Below are 22,074 nucleotides of genomic sequence, written 5' to 3'. Positions count from 1 at the left end.
GCAAATGACGGTGAAAATAGAGAGAGAGGAAAGGTGTGAGCAGCTATAAAGGAAACTTTTTTGCTCAAGGCACGTGTGCCTCACCTGTGAATCATAGCAGTATTGACTGACATTAACTGATGTTCATATGAACCTATCAGTCATTTCTGGAGCTGCTTAGGAAACCCAGCTGGAGACAGTTCAGGTTTTAATGCATGTTTTCTCCAAAGTTTCAGTTCATGTATTCCTTGTGTCACATAACAACATCTGCAGCGTCTGCTCCCAGCAGCCTGAGACTTTGCATTTCTCACACCATGCAAACCCGCAAAATGACAATTAACTTATCTCGTATAACACACAAAATACGTCTCCCCACAGGGTCGCTCCATGCTGTCAAATACCATTCCTTCTCAACCACAGCCATCACTGCCCCCACCAGCATCAACAACAAATATCAGCTGTGAAGAGCATGAGAAACTGACTTATCAGTTGACTTTCCCCCACTTGCATGATAAACCATAAAGACATGAACGCCCAGCCCTTGATCCTTCATCAGCTGCATGCCTGTTAGCTTCTCCAAAATGCCACACAAACAGGGAGGCACGAAAACAGCAACCAGTATTACAACGTGCCTTGGAGTTCACTGCTCATTGTGAAAGCCCAAATAACCGGACATAAAGGCCGAGCTGGAGACGAGGGCACTTTCTTTCTCTCCCTAACTCACTCGTACAGTATAAAAGCTTTCAAACCTTGCTTTCCCAGACATGAAAAGGAAAAAGCAGCTGCTAACACAGGCTGTTATTCTGGAGGCTGTTAATACAAATCAGGAAGAAATGTATAGGTCTCACTGCTTCTCATGCACAATTGTTGGGATGCAGTCGAATAACTGAGCAATAAATCAAGTGAGCCAAAAGTCTAAACATCCTTCCGGCTCCCTAAGGCAACCGCGCCAGCTTTCATCCTTGTGGTTAGCAGCGCTTAACCCTCCCCCAAATGACACGAAGGCATAATCTCCTGGTGGAAGGCAAGGGTTTTCCAAACAACTCACCCAGGTACGTGCTACGATCGCTAGTTACATATACAGGACGGGGCAGGGGGCGAGGGGACTCTTTCTGGTTTATTTTGTCAGCTTGAAAAAATTATTTACTAGAACAATAAACACGGCTCTGAAATTGCTGTATTGGACCTTTAAACTATGGGGTCTTGTAGTAGTTTACAGTGTCTTATTGTGACTTCCAACCCACCCACCTCAACAACAATATGGTAAGACGTGAACCAGCAGCCCGAGCCGTTTCACCCATCACGGCCCTTTAGACTGCACTTCTAAACTAAGCAGCTGCAAAGCCTGTGGAAAAATCTCTGTTTACCAACAATATTTGTATCTGTTTCTTCTCAGATGCTCTATTTGTCATTGGCTACCGACTACCTCAGTACTCCAAACTTACAGCAAGCAGCACGTGCTGACGTTTTTAAAGACCAGGCTTCCCCTTGCCCCAGCCCCCCGGGCTCTGCAGAAGTACCGTTCAGAGATCTGTTATTAGGTTCTTGTTACTTCCACCAAGGCTGCAGAATTATACTAATCTTTAACCACTTCACAATGAAACTAAAACTCTGATTCCTCTCCAAAAAAGCCCTGCATTTGCCTGGCTGCAGTGCTTACTGAGTCCGTGCACACTGAGAGACAAGCAGGCCCTGTTCTTTATCCACACCAGTCTAAACACAGGCATTTTACTGATTTGGCTGCTGGGTGTTTCTATACAGCAGGACCAAGCTAACTGGCTGCTCATTTCCAAAGGCAGGTTTTCTAAAGACAATGCAAGTCGGACTAAAACCACCTGTGTTTCTCAGAGTGACAACTTTCTTAGGGTAAACCTCTTATAAACGAAGGATGGGGAGACAAAAACAGACCACTTGTACACTGTCAATTTGTGCATCACAAGGACAGCAGTGCCGAGACACGCTGACTTCTGTGTAATGCTGAAGATTAGAATCATAGAATAGAGAATCACAGGGGGATTAGGCATGTAAGCATTAGGATGCTTGTATTATGACCAAAAGTCTTAAAATTATACGGGAGGTCACATGTTTCATTGCTGGTTTTACGACCCAGGAAAAGATGAAGGGAAAGCCTTTCTTTTTTTTTTTTTTTTTTAATCCATTTGATACTTCTGCTGTGTACATTGCTCAAAACCACCCGTTCCACTCCCGAGCCAAGACCACGAGAAGCAGCCTGTGACTGACACAGGCCTGACCTGCGACCAGACCGCCACACAATCGCATTTATGTCATATTAGCCCCAGCTCACCGCGCAGGGTTTGTGCTGCCTTCATGACTAGTGCAGGAGGTTCCCCGTACGTGCTTTTTGACCATCTCTGAGCCCATGGCGGTAGGTGCCAGGTGCCCTAGGGCTGGCACTGGGAGCCCCAAAGCTCTGTTATTTGCTTCAGCATTGCTGGAAATAGCAGTCTCCATGATGGAGATGCTCACTCCCGTGTCAAATGTTTGTATGGCTGCAGCGGGCTTTGGTGCTATCCCCCTCCCTTTAGCCATCAGCCAGGGAACGTTACGGGTACGGACACATCCAGTGTGCATTTTAGGGTTTGCTCAGCCAAGCCTGGGCAGTCCCGGGTGCGGCACAAGTAGGAGGCAGATCCCACCTCCGGCCGTGAATTCTGGGTTGCAGACCTTCCTCCTGTGAAGGGGCACTCACAGCCCAGACCAGCAGACCTTGCTCAGGGGACGAAGCCTGGAGCGACGTTTGCAGCACCCGCTGACCACACACCAGTGCTGTTAAATGTGGAGACCTCACCACTGCCTCAGGGAAGTCCTCAAGCCGTGGATGCCTCTTTACTGGGAATACATCTTGGATTAGCGTCAGCATATTTCACCTACCTTTTGTACCCCTGTTGGATCCACGTGCAGCACCCCAGAGCTTTTTGCAAGCTCTTACGCTCACGAAGGCCGTACCCATACGTGGCTGCTCCTCCGGCAGCAGATCCGGCGTGGGAGCTTCCTGGCAGCCAGACACATAAATGAGCCAGCCCGGGCAGCTGTGAGGACAGCAACCCCTGGCACGAGCTAGGGAACGGGGCTGGTGCCGAGAAGGGATGTGCCGCAGCACAGGGCAGCTTTTCTCCCCACTTCTCACGCTGACATCTGTCTCGGGATGCTCCCTCGGCTGTTGGCGACCGTCACACACCCCGAGCAGACGCTGCAGGCTGTTCAGCCTGACAGATTTCCCCATGGACTAGGAAAACAAATCCCTTCTTTCCCCTTGCCAAGTGACTTCTTATTTTCTTTGTTTTAAAGACAGAAAGAATGCTTGTTCTTCCACTGAATAAGATACCTGGTATTCGGCAGCGACGTGTTTGTTCTGGGGGAAGCAGCAAGGGCTCCGTGTGGGCTCACTACGCTCCAGCACAAATCAAATTACAAAGGATGCCTCTGCAGAAGCTGTGCACAGTGCAGCCAATGCTTTTACATATTACTGTGTGTTTTCCAGGGAGGTTGTGTCTATTGTGGCTGCGAGGAGGTCCATCAGCTAAGGTATGAAATCAGGATTATTTTTAGAAAAATACAGGCTGCTGGAGGAGGCAGCATGTGATCAGAAATGCAAAAGCCATTCTTGGCTATGGATCTGGTCTCCTCGGGGCTTAAAGGATATGGCTGTAACAAGACTTTTTTGTGCACAAAAACAGGAAGAAATCTGGCTCAGCCTACAGACTTATTTTCCATGGCACTCTCCTCTTCTCCTTCTATGGTCCAGTTTGATACTCTGTGCAGCGAGCAGCTAACGCACTGCTCCCTTTGTTTCACAAGCCAAATCTCAAGCAATATTCATTTCTAAAACCAATTTGCACTTTTTAGGCACCACTTGGTGGTGGACATCCTAGCGGTTCTGCCTTGCGGTCTCTAAACAGCTTTTTCACAAGGAAAAATTTCTCATCTGTCCTTTGATAGAGAAATCCTCCTCACCTAATTATTAAGAGTTGCATCCTGAGAGGGTCTCTGCTGTGTGATCCCGCCCACACAAACAGGAAAAAAAAATAGAGTAGGCTAGTAAGCCTGGCAATTACGCACTGCCAGTAAAAGCCTACAGTCCCTCAATCAGTTCTCAACGCCCTGGGAAGTCGTTCCCGAAAGCCCTTCCTGCTGTCCACCCAGGAGACACCAAGCCCGTAAGAAGCAGGCTTCTGCCATACAGAGGGTTAACATTTAACTTGAAAACAACGCACCAAGACCTAGTCCCTGCTCCTAGGAAAAAGCTGAATGGTTTATAAGCCGTGTGGCTCGTGAACTAATTTCAGCTGCTGAAAAACTGAATTTTCTCACTGTCAGAAAAACTACTTATTTCCCCTGCACAGAGAAGTGAGGAGTACCTGAGAAGGCTAATTTGCACCAGGGTTCTGTTATAAGGCTGGTTCGGGCAAACAGTTTAGACAGCCCAGCCAACTGGCTCCTAAGCCTTCCCAAATCTGAACCTGTATGGTGGCCACACGTAAAAAGATTTGGTCACTGCCTGCCCACCAGAGCTTGGAGTCCATTCCAATTTCCATCCCTCGCTATGCTACTGGTTAAGCCAGCAAAGACTCCTCTTTTCCTGGCACTAACGCTCCTTTCAAAGCTAAACTTGGACGTCCTACCTAGACTACACAGGCCCAGCAGCTTCAAGAGGGACTGCTATCCCTCTCAGCAGTCTGGGATGCTACACCATTCGGAAGTCCTGAATAGTAACAGACTCAGCCTTCCTCACCACAAAGAGACTTCAGGTTTGGAAATATGTCCGGCGGCAACTGCTTTATCTTCACTTTGAAAATCCTGTTTTCGGGCTCTTCCTGTTTATTGGTTTGGCTCAACAATTCGATTGCAACACGTGGAGAAAGGCAAACCCTAAGGAAAATGCAGCCCAAGCACTAAACTTGCAAGTTACAAGCCAATACCAAATTGCTAAAAAGAAGCAAACTGGACAACAATGCAGAATCAAATATAATGCGCTTGCTGTTTCTCTCAAATACTTTCTTTCTGCATTAGCCGAAGTTTTAGTGGGCATATATAAACTATATATAAAGGCGGAGTAATTCACTACTATGTGCTAGACAAATCCCGTTTAAGCTTAAAGCTCCTTCAAGTGTCAGGACGTGCTGAAGTCAGACAGCCTTTAGGAGGCTTTTTCAGTAGGTAAGTTAGAAAGCGGGTAAACAATACCATTTTTTATGCAAGTCTTTACAGTTCACACTGAGATGTCCCCACGGATGTCTTTAATACCAAAGGTATGAAACATTACCTGTAGCCAACCTGACAAGCATTTTTCTTCCAGAACTTAGCCTTCAAGCCCACAACTCTCAGCAACAGCCGGGAGCACGAGTCTTTAAAATTGGTAAGTGGATAGGACCTGCCTCTTTTAATTCTCTTTTAACCTTTCCTGAGCTTCTACAGCTACTTAATTCCCCTCCTTAGCATTATCGGTTGATGATGATGATTATTATTATTTTATTATGTGATTATTTCTTCTTGCCTGAATGGTGGAAGGTGACAGCCATGTCGCAGTGCTACAGCAGCCCCGCTGATGTGGTGGCCATGTCACAGCAGGCAGCCACCAGCTCCTGGCACTGCCCTGGTGATGTGGTGGCCGTGTCACAGTGAGCAGAACATTGGTGGTGGCCCATGTCACAACGGGGTGGGCGGCATGGCTGGCCCAGGAGGGGTGTCTCCTGGCCATCAGGGACACATGAAACAGACGGACCCAGGGGGGCGGATGTGACCACACCAGGACCTCCATCGCTCAACCAGAGAGTGGTGCAGCTTTCTACAAAGACATTGCTGGGCTGCGCACGTCCCATTCGTGCTACTCTGTGAGTTGCTTACACAGCTTTTTGCAGTTAAGCTTTATTTTTTACTAACGTAAACAGTATTATGAACAAACAGTATTATGATAACTTCTGCCTGCAGAAGTAGAAGTGGAACTTGAGGTATATTTACCTGACTTCAACAAATCTTGAAGACTGCACTTTAAGAAGGATCCAGGGGAAATATCTTGGTATAAATTATGTGTTCTCCTTCCTGGCAACGCCTGAAAATAGATCTCTGAGGGGGAGCGAAAACTGGGGTGTCTCATAAAGATGTAGCCTCCAGACTTTTGTTAGTTCCGTCTTTCATTCTGGTTTTAACCTACACAGTCCTGGGTTTACCCTAACTACATTTTCCAATCCCTTATCTAAAATTAAAACTGCTGTTACCCAACCATATGTACGGCTTCTGTGCGCTGCATGGCAGTTTTTAAGGAAAGCCTGTCACACATCCACTATAGTCTCTGATCTCACAAAAACCTTCTAGGAGATGTCACTTGGGACAACAGTAATTGCTATATTCATTTAGTTTAGAAAGCATAGCAAGAAGAAAAAAAGTCAGTAACAGCATTTCCCTACCTCTGGTCCCCATGATCAAACCAGTAGCAAGTGTGGGGCAAGTCCTGCGTCTGGTTTGTTCACTTCCCTTGCAAACTGGGTCCTGGAGAACATAGTGGGCAAGCAGAGGGCACGTGAAGCTTGGTGGGCAGTGGGCCCACGGGCAGCAGGAACACCAAGTGCTCAGGTAATGACCCACAGCTCGGTAGCGCCTCAACGTGTCAGGTCACCCAGCACAGAGCAGCCCAAACCTAGGGCTGAGAATAGGATTGCTGTGTTCAGGTGCTGACAATGCCCTTACCTCATCTGTTAAGCCACATCTCTACCATTTCCCCACAACAAATGCCTAGATGGAAAATTTCAGTAACTTAGTTTAGATGGTGTTTTTTTTCTGCCTGCTTGAAGAAGACATGCAAGAGTATACAGCAAGCATTAAATCAAGAGGTCTCCTTGCTTTTAGACCTTGTGTATTCTCTGCACTGTCTGTAGAGCTGTGTTCACTCATCCTTGCTTTGCTCGTGACTTTTATAAACAATTTGGTTTACGACGGAATGATGCAAAGAGCTGATAAGTTGCCACTTTACCATTAACTTCTGATTTTGTTAAGGTTAGTTTTGATTCCCATCGCTCCTGTACACAGAGATCCTCTCGCATTATCTGAAGTACTGCATGCTCCCTGCGCGTCCCTTTGCTTTGCCCTTTGGCAGGCGAGATGCCCTAAAATAATCTGACGGACGGAAACACAATTGCTTTTACAAGCACAATACTTCATTATATATTTGTTTTGAAAACAGTTTCCAGAGCCTACAGTATGTCAGCAAAAGCCAAAGAAAGAATGTTGATGGTGTTGCAAGGTCAGCCTCTCAGAGACTGTAGGCAGCAGTGCTGGCACACTGTCAAGTTATCACCATGGCAAACATGGCAGCTCGCAGGCAGTGATTCAGCTGCTCTGACAATACCCAGGCTCTGGCTGAATGTGAAGATGAGTTATTCATACTCCCTCACACACGCACGCACACACACTGCCTTGGGAGTTTCTTAATGCCTGTTTGTGTTGTTTCAAATGGGCACAGGGTTTAAGAAGGGATAAAAGCAGCACGCTTAGGGCTGACGAACCACAGAGAAAGCTCCTTCTCCTCAAATGCATATGCTGTGCACATATATCCACATGCCTATACAAACACGCATATGCAAATATACACCTCCTGCAGACTGTATTACAAACAAGCTTGTCCTTAAGCAGTAGAAATTGTGAAACCTGACTCTCAAAAGACTTCCTTCCTTTGTATATAATTCCCAGCTACCGCTCCCTGTAATTGCTTTTAATGCACCTTGCAAATATCCCTGTATTGCTTATAGGCCATGCATAAAGTGCAAGCCCTCCATCTGGCTGGGTTTTGGGAAGGCTGCAGAGTTGCTCTGTAATGTACAAATTTCACTGGAGTTTTTTTTTTAATTGGGATGTTTCATTACGAATTCATGACTTTTGTTTAATTTTGTGGGTCTAGGAGGACAATTTAAAATAAACAGGAATGAAAAGCTGGCTTGAGATAAACTACCTCCAACAAACACTTGAGGGTTGTTAGGAGACAATGCCTGTAGCTAGCTCTGAAAAGTCTTTTTCCAGGCTAAAGCAAGCTATAAGCTTTGCTTGGCTATACAAGGTGCTTTGTTCCCAGTTTTGATATATAAAAAAAGAGCTTTTGTATCTGGGTGTGCACTGAAGCCATGCCCTCACTCCATGTTAGGGCAAGAACTGCGTGCACATCAGCTCCCTTGTCTGCCTGCCTTGGCCTGCACCCAGCAGCCTGTAGCTTTTCCAGAGGAAGGGAAACCAGGCGTGGGGAGCTCCTGCGCATCCTAACTTGGCCCCCGCTACCACCCTGTGGGGAAGGGAATCTCCAGCCTCGATTTACATCCTCCTCCAGGGGAAATAAACCAGCATTTCTGCATGAGTAGGTTCTTCCTCACAAAAGGTACAGCGGGGGTGGCAGCTCACCTGTAGGGTGGTGCATGAAGAAGGGCCAGGCCCAGGACTTGCAGTGTGGTGGGCAAGCCTACACCAGTAAGGCACACAGGCCGCAGAGGAGGCTGTGCTGTTTTTTGTCCAGAGAAGTTTTCCCAAGTAAGGATTTCTTGCTTTGAAGCAGAATTGTGAACTGACCAGGCAGTCCCCGGGGAGTGTAGGTCCACCCCCCCTCTCAAGCTTTGCAGTGGGTACACAGCCTGAAGGATGCAGAAACCTGGCTGCTTAGAAAACAGTAGCACTAATAGGGATTTCCTAGAAGTCTCTAATGGGCAGTCCAGGAAGTCTACTCATTTTCTTAAGAAGAACTCAAAACATCAAAAAATACAATAAGTCTTTTGAAACACCAGGTTTTCTTTCTGGAAGGACTAGGGTCTTTGGATGCTTCAGAGCTCTCGAGAGACTGGACCAAATCACAGTCTGATGATGACAAGCATCTACAAGTATCTATTCAACCAACCAGATATCAAAAGCTGAAATTTGGCACTTCTGCACCAACAGTTTTGTGTGGTTCACTGTACATCCTTCGCAATCAGAGGTCACTCAGCTGTGCCTTGGCTGCCTTACTCATTCTTTACCCTTTGGTGGTTTTGGTGCTTGGGAACGAACAGGCTGGAGACAAGCACTTGGCAGCCAGGCACAGCGTGGGCCTGCCTGCCTCGCCACGCCATGCCTTCATCCCATCCTCCTCAGGACACCTCCCCAGCCAGGCCTGCACCTCCCCATGCTGGTCCCACAGCAGCAGGCGCAGGCAGGTCTGGGTTTGGACAGGCACAGCGACCACACGAGGAGAGGAGGGAAGCCAAGCCCGCTTCCACGTTGGGCTGTTTTTCCAGAGGAGAGCATATTACTTTTTTCCCTTTCAAAAAGACAGTCATCGAGAGAGTATTAGTGGGAAATGAAAGGCAGGAGCCGTGTTCCGGTGTGTGTGATCACGCATGATTATAGAGAGGAAAGATAAAGTTACTTTCACCGAGCACAAGGGCCGCTGTCAGAGCTGGAGGAAATGGGGACTCATTAGCCCATTAGGGGACTACATAAAAGGCCCGAGAGAAGTAAGGCCGGCAGTGTTTTCGAAACGAGAACGCACATATGGATGCAGGAGTCTAATTTTAATCATCCACGTACAAAATCCTTGGCCCAGCTCCCAATCTCTTCTGAGCAGAACACTCGTGCAGGATTCCCTTTCTTGGCAGGTGTGCGGCCTGCTCCCACTCCTCCTCTGCAGGGCCGAGCAAACACTCCAGCTCCTTCTCCAGGGCACAGCGGATACCCGGAGCAGAGGCTTGCCGTGCACCAGAGTAGCCCTGGTCCCTCTCTGGCAGAGAAAATGAGCCTTGACCAGCAGCCTCTGCTTGAACCTCCACGGATTTGCCTCCCACCACCACCCCTGCTCCTCAGGCCGGTGGCAGGCCTGGGGGAAGCCGCCTTCATAAGCTGCCCAGGGAAGTGGCTGAGTCACCATCCCTGGAGGTCTTTAAAAGACGTTTAGATTTAGAACTTAGTGATATGGTTTAGTGGAGGACTTGTTAGTGTTAGGTCAGAGGTTGGACTCGGTGATCTTGGAGGTCTCTTCCAACCTAGATGACTCTGTGATTCTGTGATTTCTGTGATTCTCCTGTTACCCTCAAAACAAACACAGCCCGTGCCATAACTAGGGGAAAAGATATTACAGATAACTAGGAATTACACTGCCCAGATGCAGAGTTTCTCCTTCTGTTAGCATTAGGAATCAGCCTGAAGATCGGTAGAAATGTGTTTTCTAAAAATTAATAATCGCTGACTTCCTGCTTTATTTTTACCACACGCTTAGCAGGTTGTCTTACCCACTCAGCAAGATCACAGCTCTCGTTTCATTGCTGCTGGCACTGTGCTGCTACTTTACAGACGAGCAAAGTGAGGAAAATAAAAGCAGTCTCGCAGGAAGGTTAAAGATGCATCAGAAGCGCTTGTTGACCCACGAGTGTGACTATTGACCAGCAACATCTTGCAAGCCCATTCATTACCCAACTGCTGGGAAATGAAGTATAATAAATAATTCATTGATTTTCAGTAACCTACAGAACAAGCAATGGTACCGAGCTTCAGAGAACAAGGAAGAGAGAAGAGGGAGGACTTTTTCAGCACTAACTACAAATTAATAGTTTATTCCATCTCTGCTTAGAGATCTAATGCCCAGTCACAGCAATACTATTAAAATCCTGGACAAAAATATTCCTTTAGAAAAAATTAAGTAAACAAACTATATATAACTTAACAGGAGCCAAAATCAAAGCAAATGGCACCACAAGCAACTCTGCAATAAAAATTCGAAAATGCTTATGACTTCCTGAGAGCAAAATGCAGCCGGCCATATACTGTGAATCACAAATCGCTGCCAGCAGCAGAAAGTATTTTAACACTCTGCTGCTTTTGGAGTTTGGAATCAGTTCTACTTAAGATTTTACAGCAAAAAACAATTTCAATAATACCTCTTTGTGAAAATAAATTTTCAGAGGCAGGCAAGACTTGGGTTAACTAGTTCCAAGACTGCAGATCCTACCTTAGTGAGAACATTTTCAGAGATGAGACATAAAGGAACATTAAATAACTCTTCCCTTGCAAACTAAAAATAAAACACGTGAATGCCTGTTTCCTTTCAAGATGCTAAAACAAGCCTTCCAACAGTTACTTGAGGCAGGGTTTCAGTGGTTCATGCTACAACACATCATTCCCTCTCATTTATTTTCTGTCCTTGGCAACTGTTACAGAAAGTGCAAAAAAAGACTGGCCTGGGTACTGGTCCCCTGTGGAAAAACATGATACCTTCGGGCACTGGGACAGGCTCCCCAGGGCAGTGGTCACGGCACCGAGCCTGCCGGAGTTCAAGAAGTGTTTAGACAACGCTCCCAGACACATGGTCTGATATTGGAGTGGTCCTGTGTGGAGCCAGGTGTTGGACTCCATGATCCTTGAGGGTCCCCTCCAACTCGGGATATTCTACAGTTCCATGATGCTCTGATTCTTAACTCTACAAATAACTAGCCACGCTGTTGCTCAGCCCCGTGAGCCCCATGAGGACAATCCTGGCTCCCAGGGGTGCTGGGGGAGCTGCTGGGGCAGGTGGCAGGTTCTGAGGAGGTGGAGGCGGTGCGGTTCCTGTGCTCTGGGGAGACGGACCCCCTGCCCTTCCTGATGCACAAGCACGGCGGTGAGAAGCCTTCTGTGGTTGGATGCCAGTCAGAGATTATTTTGATAGATTGCCTATTTTGTCTTTTAAAAGTATTCTGTCAAGGGAAAAGGCTAAATTACAAAAAACTCTTATATGTATTTTTCAAAGATGTCACATTTTTTAAGTTAACCAGTTAATTCAGCTTTTCACTCTGAATATGCAGCTAACCTGGCCCATTTCACCCCTAAGACCGAGTATGTAAGCACGTATAAAGCTGTGCCAGAAACCTAAATCCAACAGCCTTTTACTAGCCTATAAGTAATCCTTTAAAAGTGATGTTAAAAATGAACAAAGAAGTGATTTTCACTTCCAATTGGATAAGACTTAAAGAAGGCATTTTATTAGACCTTGATGCCAAGCTTTGCTATATAACAGTAACTACAACAATAGTAGCAGTAGCAATAATAATAGTATTAATAGTAATAATAATACAATAAATCTTCTGGTTTACTTGCCATAACCTCACAACTCTATGCAAATAAGAGTACAGAATATCCACCTCTTCTCTATTCTCCGTAATTACTTTGTAGCCAACCTTTGGCTCTTCTCTGGTGTATCAGAAAAAATAAGAATTTCATCACCTATAAAAGGAGTTTTCTATGAGGAATTTCCTCACTGACAACTTTTATTATAGAGCAATAGGGAGTAATATTTCTACCAATTATACACTTAGTCATTGTATATCTATTTTCCCCATTGAGACATAACAAAGAATGGGATCTGCAGATGAATACTTGTTGTGTTGTCTTGCAAAACATATAAGGGTCCAAGTATTGAGGTGTTAGTGAATGTGGGCAACTAATAAATATCTTCCAGTTTGAGGAATCTGAGGAAGAAATAATATTTTCAACAAATGCATCTTTTGTAGGCAGAGTTAATTACCTGGACAGAGTAAAGCACGTACGTAAGCGTTTACAAGACCATTGTGGAGAACAAGAGAAAAATGAAATAACGTACAATGCTATGGGTACCCATAATGTTACAGGTACAGAGACAAATTGCACTACTTTAAAAAATAAAAAATTCCCTTGGTAGTTTTCAGGATAGTCCCATGGCCTTCACAGGAAACTAGATTTCTCTCCAAATTATATAACTTCTAGTCATTAGTACATCCAGCGGTGTCCCATCTGGGGCTAAATGTACACTGGAAATGGAATGAAATGATGAAGAAGTCTAAGAATCAATTGAGCTTTACCAAAACCCTAAATGCAGTTCATTGCCCCAAATCATTTATTTTCAAGGGTTAATTAACTACTTTCTTAAAGAATATGAAGTTCTTTATAAAAAAAGACATTCCCAGACCTCCAAAACAATTAACTTGTACGATTCTGTTGGGGATAGAAGCAGAAATAACATTTCCTATCACAGTGAAGATCTCAATGAGAAGAATATCTACACGTTTTTCCAGTCTCAGCTCTTATTCTTTGGGGGAAGGGTCCCCACACATTTGGCCTTAAAACAATTAGGCATATTAGGTAATGATCACGATGCTGTTACAAATGAAATGCTAAAGATACCAACAGGATAGGTGGTCAACAATTTCATGACATGACAAAAGCAAAAAGCAACTACATTAGTTGAACATGTTATTAATGATGGTCAGCCAGATGCAATTGTGGACGAGCTTCTTACTGTCTAGCAAAGCCTGGCAATCACATGTAGGTAATTCAGCCTTCCAGAAAAAAGCAGCCCATGAAATTCACCAGTGACTCTCAGGTTCAATACAGTGGAGCAGAACAGGTGCGACCTGGTGAGTTGGTTACTAGCTGTGGTCATCAGAGACAAAACTTAGCAAGATAATCCCTTCTATCGAAGGGCATCAGGTACAACAGGAAAACCAGACTCTTCCCTCTAGACCTTCTATTTAAAACAAACAAACAAGGGCCAGAAATAACATTCCAGAGGAAATGTCTTTTTTTCTTTCTAAACTTTCCTTTTTTTTTTAAAGAAAGCAGAAGGTGCTGCTTCATTTCCTAGGATCCAAAAGGATTTTTCCTACAGTGAATATGACTTGTTAAAACCACCCTCTGAGGCGGGCTGTTGGGTGATGTCCAGGTCTCCCACTACCAGTTAACCCACATGGCCACACACCGTGGTCTGGGAACGCAGATCCAAGGTTTCCTATGGAGACAACTCTGCCATGCATGTCTGGAGTGGGTCCAAAGAGGGATAATGATTTTTAATCAACCTTCTTGGCACATATAAACAATGGAAAAATGGAGTCATCCAACCTTGGTAGTTAGTGTTCAGGTGGCATCTATCGGGAGAACTGGAGCAGTCTCATGAAGACAGCAAGTGAATCACAGAGGGGCTTGAGGCTGGAAGGGACCTCCGGAGGCCCTCTGCTCCCACTCCCTGCTCAAACAGGGCCACCTAGAGCTGCTTGCCCCATACCATGGGTGTCCTAACCAGGAACTGCTCAGCTCTTTCTAGCATGATAGTTAATGCTACATCTAAAAAGTGATTTCGGGGCAAACTTTAAAAGCAGGGCATTTATAAATGCTAGGACAAATGCCAATATATAAAGAAAAAGAAGAGCATAACTGAACTTTAGTTCAGAGTTTAGATTTTAGTAAAACTGTTTGACAGTGCTGTATAGTTCTGCTATGTGGATATGCATGAATGCAACAAAAATCTGAAACATGAACACTGTTTAAAAAAATATGTTGTTATTGAAGTTAAAAAAAAAACACAGTTGAACCACAAAGAACCCAGGAACCAGGGCAGTCTATTTAGAGCATTAACCACATTTTGTTTACTGCTTGGGATGAATTCATCATGCAAACGGTCCAAAGTGAGATGCTGGCAGGCTCCGAACGTACTCTGAAACGCGGAGGCCAGATACATTCTACATCCATATTAGGCTGTGGATCCAGTCCCGAGTTGGTTTCAACCCTTCTGCTTTGCCTGCGACTTGAAAAATCCAGAGATGGCATTTGACGTGCAGCATCACCACTATCAAAACATCTCAGAAGGCATTTGATTACACTATACTACTACCAGCTATAGGAGCATGAAACTATGAACACTAAACTGGAAGCAAAAGCTCCCATATTAAAAGACTCAAGGAGGACACGGGGAGGGACTCTTGTCTCTAAGGAAAATGAAAATGTCTGCAAATTAAACAAGAAAATTTAGCCCAAAGCATAAGTCTAATATATATGTCAAATCAAATTTTTGATTTATACTATGGAAACTACAGGACTAGCCTGCTTACTCAGCACACAATATATTTCTAAGAAAATAAATAAATCCACCTCCCTAAAAATGTCACCATGTTTACTGTTATTATTAGACTGCAGAGTGTTCATCAGTTTCAGCTGGTCTACACAGAAGTGTTTTTTTTTCCTTATGTCTCCAGATAGTGTGAATAACCTTAGTGAATCAGGTAGAAATAGCAAGATGGGTGGTTCTACCACATTTAGGCTTTCCCATGATGGTATTGTTATTATTATGATATTTAAGTGCAGCTACATTAGCAAGTTGGGCAACTAGCAAACACTTAGATCTTCACATACCAGGTAGAAGTGGATAGATGCAAACTTTGTGCACTTAATTTTAAGAGTTTGTGTGGAATGAATTATCTGCTGAGTATTGTGCCCATGAACAAAGTTTTCTTTAAAGCCATGACTTGGGAAAACCTTATTCTGTGAAGGAATCAGAGCTGTGTAATACCAGTCCTGCAGTTGACCTCCTGACTCTGATTGCTCTCATACCTACATGCAAGAGCATCCTGATACAATTTGAATCAATTTGGAGGGAAGCTGACACTCCCTGGAAGCTCAGTGTAATTATGAAATCAAATTTTCCCATCCAAATTGATTATGTATTTGCACATGTGCACCATCTTACAACACAGTAATGTCACCATGTGAGGAGGACCGAGGTTATCAATGCAAATACTTCTTTATCAAAAACAGAAAACAAAATCCCAGATATAGTTGAATTAGGAAAAAAAATAACACCAGAAATCAGTGCATGGTTTACTCCTCTTTCCAAAGGGGTCTTCATCTGACAGAGCAGAAATTAGGAAGCAAACACCTTTTAAAATGGGTCTCACCACGATGTAACACCTTTACAAGAAAAAGCAAAGAATAAGAATCAGCGGTAATATACACGTTGGGTTTTAGCTAAGAAGTAATGCTCTGAGAACAGAATACATGGGGCTGTCTGAAAAATGTTTCAGGCAGGCTAAAAACAACCAGGGCATCAGTGATGCACGGCAGCACACTGACTACAGCGCGAAGCCCAGCAGACAAACTTTTCTGTATCCAACGTTGAGATTTCCCCACAAATATTTTCACTGATTTTGAAAGCAAATGTGTGAGGTCTCTTGAACAACCCTGCTGCTAGCAAGATCCTGCCCAACAAAAGACAAGCAGCCGAGCCGGGCTCTGGCACTTCCCAGGGAAGACTGGGTCCAACTGAACTCAGGAGCTGCGAGGGAGGCAGCTTGCCCAGAGTTATTGAATAATCTGTTACAGCCTGCAACAGGGTTCATAACAGATGTCGTCAAACACGCTGGCGAGTGACAGGAACCAAATCCCTGCTTTTTCTTTATTTGGTTCTACCTCCCTGATAAGACCATGCCTGTACCAGTAAGTGAAACTGGGTGAGGGAATGCTCTTGGGACCTGGAGCTGCTGCCTACACCACTGAAGCATTACAGCAGCCTCTGAGCGTTTTTCAGTCCTAAACAACTGTCTTTCTTCCAGAGAGCTGCTGGGCACAGTTTGGGAGTTTGCACAGGCCAGAGACATCTCTAACAGGCTGCTTGCTTGTGGGCACCCACACGTGCCAGAGGCATCTCTGCGGCATGTGCCCTAGAACAGACATAGCCTCAGGGCCCCGGTTGGTGAGCTATTAAAAACAGTGAGCTCTTTACCTCTTCGGCTAGATATGTTTATCTGGATGCCAGAGCTCTTTTCAAAATGATGCAAAACTAACACACTGCAGAGAAAAGGTCATGTTTCAAAATCAGCCTTTTCCCTTCCAAGTGATAATAATAACAGTAATAATAATAAATTCCAAACCAGCTGATTTATCTGAAAGATTTGCCACTTCCCTTGCACTCTTGAATGCATGCTCTCCACAACCAGAAGTGAGACGCCTGGCAGAGGTTGCCTAGACCTAAAATTACTTTGATATGGATCATATCCTTTACACTTGCTGTTTCCGTGCTAATTCTTTAAAAATGAAATGCACTCTAAGATGCTCTCAGCAGCCAGAATCTGACTCCATCAGGGCAAACTGACCAACTTGTCTAGCAATGACCATATGCTGGGAGCAAGAAACAAAGCACATCCCTGCCCAAGGAACTGTCATCCTCTGGGATATGCACAAAAAAAAACCAAAACTCTTTGGCAAGAGTAGGCAATGGGTAAACTGAACACCTAAAAAGCTGTTGTGCCTCACAAAAGGTGCTTCAGTTTTAAAGGTTTCCCTAAGAACCAGTATTTTAAGTTCAAGTATTCTAAACTCCAGATCGAGGTTATTACATGAACCCAGGTGATGCTGAGGCAGGAAAAATCCAGACAGAGTATGAGAACAAGATTGCTCCAAACAACTAGCTTGTGTTCCCGAGTGTAGAAGGACTGACAGGGCCAAACCCTTCTAGCTAGGAAGAAAAACCTTAAACAAGATCATATTTTTCACAGCGGTACTTTCGGTATATGCTGTGCTGCCTATAGCTGATGACACGAGCAATGGCAATTTTAGTGAATGAGACTATCTATTTCCCTGTTCGGTGCCTACACTGGAACTGTTTTTCTGTTCTGCTATGTAAGGTGTAAATTCACGGGACCAGGGGCATATCTCATGGCATCGCGCGTCCTGTGAACTACCAACTTCATCTGAGAGCGCAAGTTTTAATTCCTTGAGCACCCAGCCAGAGGCAAAGTTTTGCCAAAGCTATGTTTAATGTTAGCAGCGTGAGCCCACTTGAGCTGACATCCTAAATCCATTTCCCAGCTGATCTATCTAAGTGATTTTGATGTTTAAGTCAGAGAGTAACTGTCACAGATGTTACTGGTGATTACACAGCCAAGATTTTAAACTTCTTTGGAATGTAGGCTTTTTTTTTTTTTCATTTATCCTTTCTTTCCACACCATTTGCACACAGAACCCTGAATTTTGCTGGCAAAACAGCATTCAAGTGGCTTTTCAGGCCGCGAGAGGCCGAACGAGGCCTCTATGGCTTCCTACGCAGTGCTGGGGCCCTGGGCAGAGCACCTGGGCCGCGGCGCGTGGCTGGCAGGGCCGGCCTCCCCCTGGCAGCTGCTGCACCTTCCACAACCTTCGTCCCCGCGCCAGCCGCCGACACACGGGGTTGTGTTTCGGGCAGCAAAGCGACCGCGGACGGCCTAGGCTCATGCCCATGGCTACGTCAGTTTTGGGGCGAGCGCCGGCAGCCCTGGCCCCACAGAGCAGAGCAGAGCAGAGGGCTGGCACGCAGCCGGGCCTGCACAGCAGTTACTGCCGCACACACAGCAGCAGTACGAGCCCGCATTGCTCCTCTCAGTCCTCTCCTTCAGCTCCTTCCTTTCATTTTTGCAACGTGCAGTTGGCAATTTTCCTCTGCTGTCTGAAAATTGGGAATTACATCTGCCCACAGAACTTACCAGTTACTGTCCTATATTAATTCAAGTTCTTTAGTCTGAGCAGCTGGCTGTCCATTTATTCAGGTATGAAAGCCCAGAGAATATTTAACAATGACCGAGTTCAGTATAACTTTCTATACACCTCACTATGTCACTATACCAACACCTGTGGTTTAATACACAAATTACAGTGTACATAAATACATTTACTGTTCCTCTGAAGAAGTCAGGAAGGCAACCTTTGTCTGGAGTATATTGTTGCTATGTGAGATTTCTTCTTTTTACTTGTTTCCAAATATGTATTTGCCCATACTGGGAAAATCTGCCTTGCAATAATAAACCACCTAACTATGGATTTTCATTGAGTTGTCCTTTTGATGAAGTATTTTATAATTTTGGAAACCGTTGGTGGAAGTAGAGTCACTGGGACGTATCCATACCCTCTCCATGCTCTTTATGCCTGGGCCAGAATATTTCTCATTGAGCAGTCAAGAGGCATGAGGTCCAGTGAGGGGAAAGGTAGGAGAAGAAAGCACTGAAAATCTTGTGAAAGAGATCACAAAAAAATCCCAAAGCCGTTTTATTGCAGTGACTGGGGGATGGGACCTTGATTTGTGTCACGTATCTCTTCAAGACACCAGCACTCATTTACCATAAGTTTGTTTGTCCTTTCAACAGGTACAGGTTGGCTTTGTAAAAAACACTACTGCTTGCAAACTTTGCCTTTTACCTATCCTTACACCAGAGAGGAAACTGAAGCAGTAGCAGTGAGTCTGAAAGCAAGAAAGGACTTATATAAATAAGATCTTTTCAGTGGAAAATGATCTCACAGTGTTATAAACTGCAAAGTTATTTTCCACGATAAAGAATTTATTTAGGCAGACATAAGAGGATTGGGGGATCAATAGAGGAACGTATCCCAAAGTATTATGTAGGCCAGAAAAAAAAAAAAACCTCTTTGCTCCTCCCATCATGCAACTTTCACATTGTTCTCAAGCAAACCTATTCACATGGATAAAATAGAGTAAGCACGGAGCATTTAATAAACTGGAAATAACATTCATCTGACCACAGTGAACAAAAAAGAAATTCAATCAAAGGCTTTTCCTGAACACAGATTGCTAAAAGAGTACAAAAAATAAATACAGACCAGATATGTACTCCTAACATCACACACAATGATGACAGGAGGATTATTTTCTACTCAATACTGGCCAATATTCCGTAACCAAGGTTTCAAATTGCTCATGTATTTATTTTTGTTGTGTTTTGCCTTTTTCCCCTTTGAGATCTATTTAACTAGTGCTTGGCGGTATGGTAGAAACCCAGAAGTTTGAAAAGCACTTTATAAAGCAACATTGAAATGAGCTTTGAACATCAGCCACTTTCTCTCTCTGAGACCGTGCTGGCAGAGAACAGGAACGACCCCTCGCCCTGCTCTGCCTGCCGTGCCCTATCCTGCCCAACAGCTGCTCCCTGCCAGGTTTTGTGGTCCTTGTGCGTGTGACACCTGCCTCACGGGGTAACATGTGAAGCCGGAAAGCACTTTGAGATCCTGGATTAAAATTTGTTTTGAATGCAGAGCAGTGTAACTTCAACAAAGTTCCTTTCTGCCACCTTCATTCAACTAAATGAGGAGTAATGCCACACTATATACAGAACTAGCCCAGAGGAATCAGGTAACAAGAACATTACATGTTTGGTTCATCAGTCTCGGCATTTAAGAGATAGGAGATGCCAAAAGTCAGGTTGTCTGTTGCACTGCAGCATCACCCTCTGCGTGTAAGATGTACAGATGCAGTCTTCAGCTCCTCAGTACACGCTTGTTTTCACAACCACCTCCTCATTCAGCGCACCGCGCTGCTGTCAACCAGGTAACACAGGTTGAGATATCTTCAACCAGACAGCTTCTGGTTGAGAAGCTCCGTGTCTGCCTAAGCTGTGTGAAGACAAATGCAGCACAAAGCCTGTCAGGTGCTCAAGGACTCACAAATGACTTGGGTGCCAGCAGCAGACATGGAGGCTCTCCAGCACATGCAGAGGGGAAGGATCCATCAAAGTTCTTCACCTGGAGCCAATTCTTGGCACGCGTGACCTGCTCTGGAAATTTTTCCCCTTGAGGGCTAATAGTAAAGGCCAAACACAGGCAAATTTGCACAGGGACAAACAACAGAAATGCTCCTCACGCAAAGGTCATGGGGTCTACTGAAGTTTATATCCATGCTCCAAAGTACGAGAATACTAAGGCATACCAACGACACTATCTGAAGTTTTCTTTTAACGTGAAAAAAACAACAACTTATTTTTATGCTAGCCTTGTTCTCAATCTTACTGAATCACTTGAGCTGAAATATTCCAAAAATACTCAGGCTGAGGAAAACAGCTGCCCTGAAAATTTTCATCTCAAATGTTAAAAGTTTCAAAAATACCCTGAAAAACAGGGTACTATAATGGGAGCTGCTGGGCAACCTTCCTAATTGGCAGTGCTACCAACCTATTAAATCGTTAGGACTTTATGTGTTTTGCTTATCACAGGCTATATTATCAACTACTCTCCAGTGAGCTGATAAGGAGTAGAAAAATAAAGAGAGAAGGAGGGAATCTAAAAGGCAACAGAGCTGCCAGATGAACTCGAATGAGTCCAGAAAAATTGTTTTGTGGCCAGTCTGGGCAGTGACAGACAGGGAAGGAGTTTCTCTATCTGCCATGTCCTTTCAAAGTTATATGAAACACATGCACACGCACATCATCGTACTGGTACAGAGGGTTTTTGCAACATGAATAGTCTTTACCTCTCCCAAGGTCATGTGCCTGAAGCCCACAGCTAGCCAGACTGCCGCCTAGACGCGAGTGGAGCCATACAGGCTGTTGAGATAAAATTATCACAGTCATATTTCTGCAGATGAAAAAGAAATCTGAGATGTGGGCTCGTATTAGATGCGAGAAAGAGGATACCTAGACAAGCAGCACACAATTCTATTTGTGTGCCAAACGGAAATCTGGAGCAGGTTTTAAACAAAATGACCTTCAGAGAAAGAAGAGCAAAACAAAACCCTCTTCCAAGGCAGAAAAGGAGCATTTCCAGAGCCACACAACGACTTCAGTACCGTGCCTCAAGTCTATCTGTGGGACCACCAGGAATGAGCAGCACCAAAGTCTCCTCTTCTAATTCACCAGGTGAATTTTAATCGTTTCTGCAGCAACAGCCGTAGGGCACAAAGATCACATCTAGAAGTCAAATTCTAAGCCTATCGTTTGCAGTTCTCACAATGACACAAAGTGAAAACTGGCGGAGGTTTAACAGCCTGACCTTTAAAATTGCCGCTAACTCTAAAATTAAAAATGACAAATAGCTTGAAATGTGTTATAAACTGGCTCAATGGGGTTGTGTGTGTATGTGAACTATAAAAAAAAAAAAAAAGTTTTAGAATTTTTAAGTGTCCGTTGCATAATAAATAGGGGGTATTACAGAAGTTTTTGTATCTGCAGTTCAGGCATGGAAAGACTAGATTTAGAAGTGCAGTAATGTATTTAACTTCGTGGGGTCATAAAGTTAGGCCATAAAGTTTTCCTGTCAGGTCAAGAGAACTCCTGGAACACCACAAATTCTTTACTTCATGATGAATTACAGACAGATAGAGCTGTCATTTGGAAGATGATAATGTGAATGTCTTACTCAATAATCATTCTCATATAGGATTTTGCTTTTAAACCTGTAAGTGGGACTTTACGCCTCTTACCTTTAATAATGTGCGATCCCGTCTTCGGACTGCCTGTCACACTAATGTGAAGTGACACTTCTTTACCAAGGGTTTAAAGTTTAGTTGACCTTCCATTCTGCTCTGGACAGGTGAAT

At 44.5% G+C, this 22,074-nt stretch overlaps 1 protein-coding gene across 9 annotated transcripts in view; it reads right to left on the bottom strand.

Annotated features, from left to right (window-relative positions):
* Nucleotides 1–22,074, bottom strand: part of DTNA (dystrobrevin alpha) — a 221,516-nt gene that overhangs the window by 138,573 nt on the left and 60,869 nt on the right. The window lies entirely within an intron of this gene.

The sequence above is a fragment of the Cygnus atratus genome, chromosome 2 (assembly GCF_013377495.2).
Source record: "Cygnus atratus isolate AKBS03 ecotype Queensland, Australia chromosome 2, CAtr_DNAZoo_HiC_assembly, whole genome shotgun sequence".
NCBI lineage: Eukaryota > Metazoa > Chordata > Aves > Anseriformes > Anatidae > Cygnus > Cygnus atratus.
Note: the sequence above shows the minus strand (reverse complement) of the source record. Positions and strands in the feature narration are given on the sequence as shown.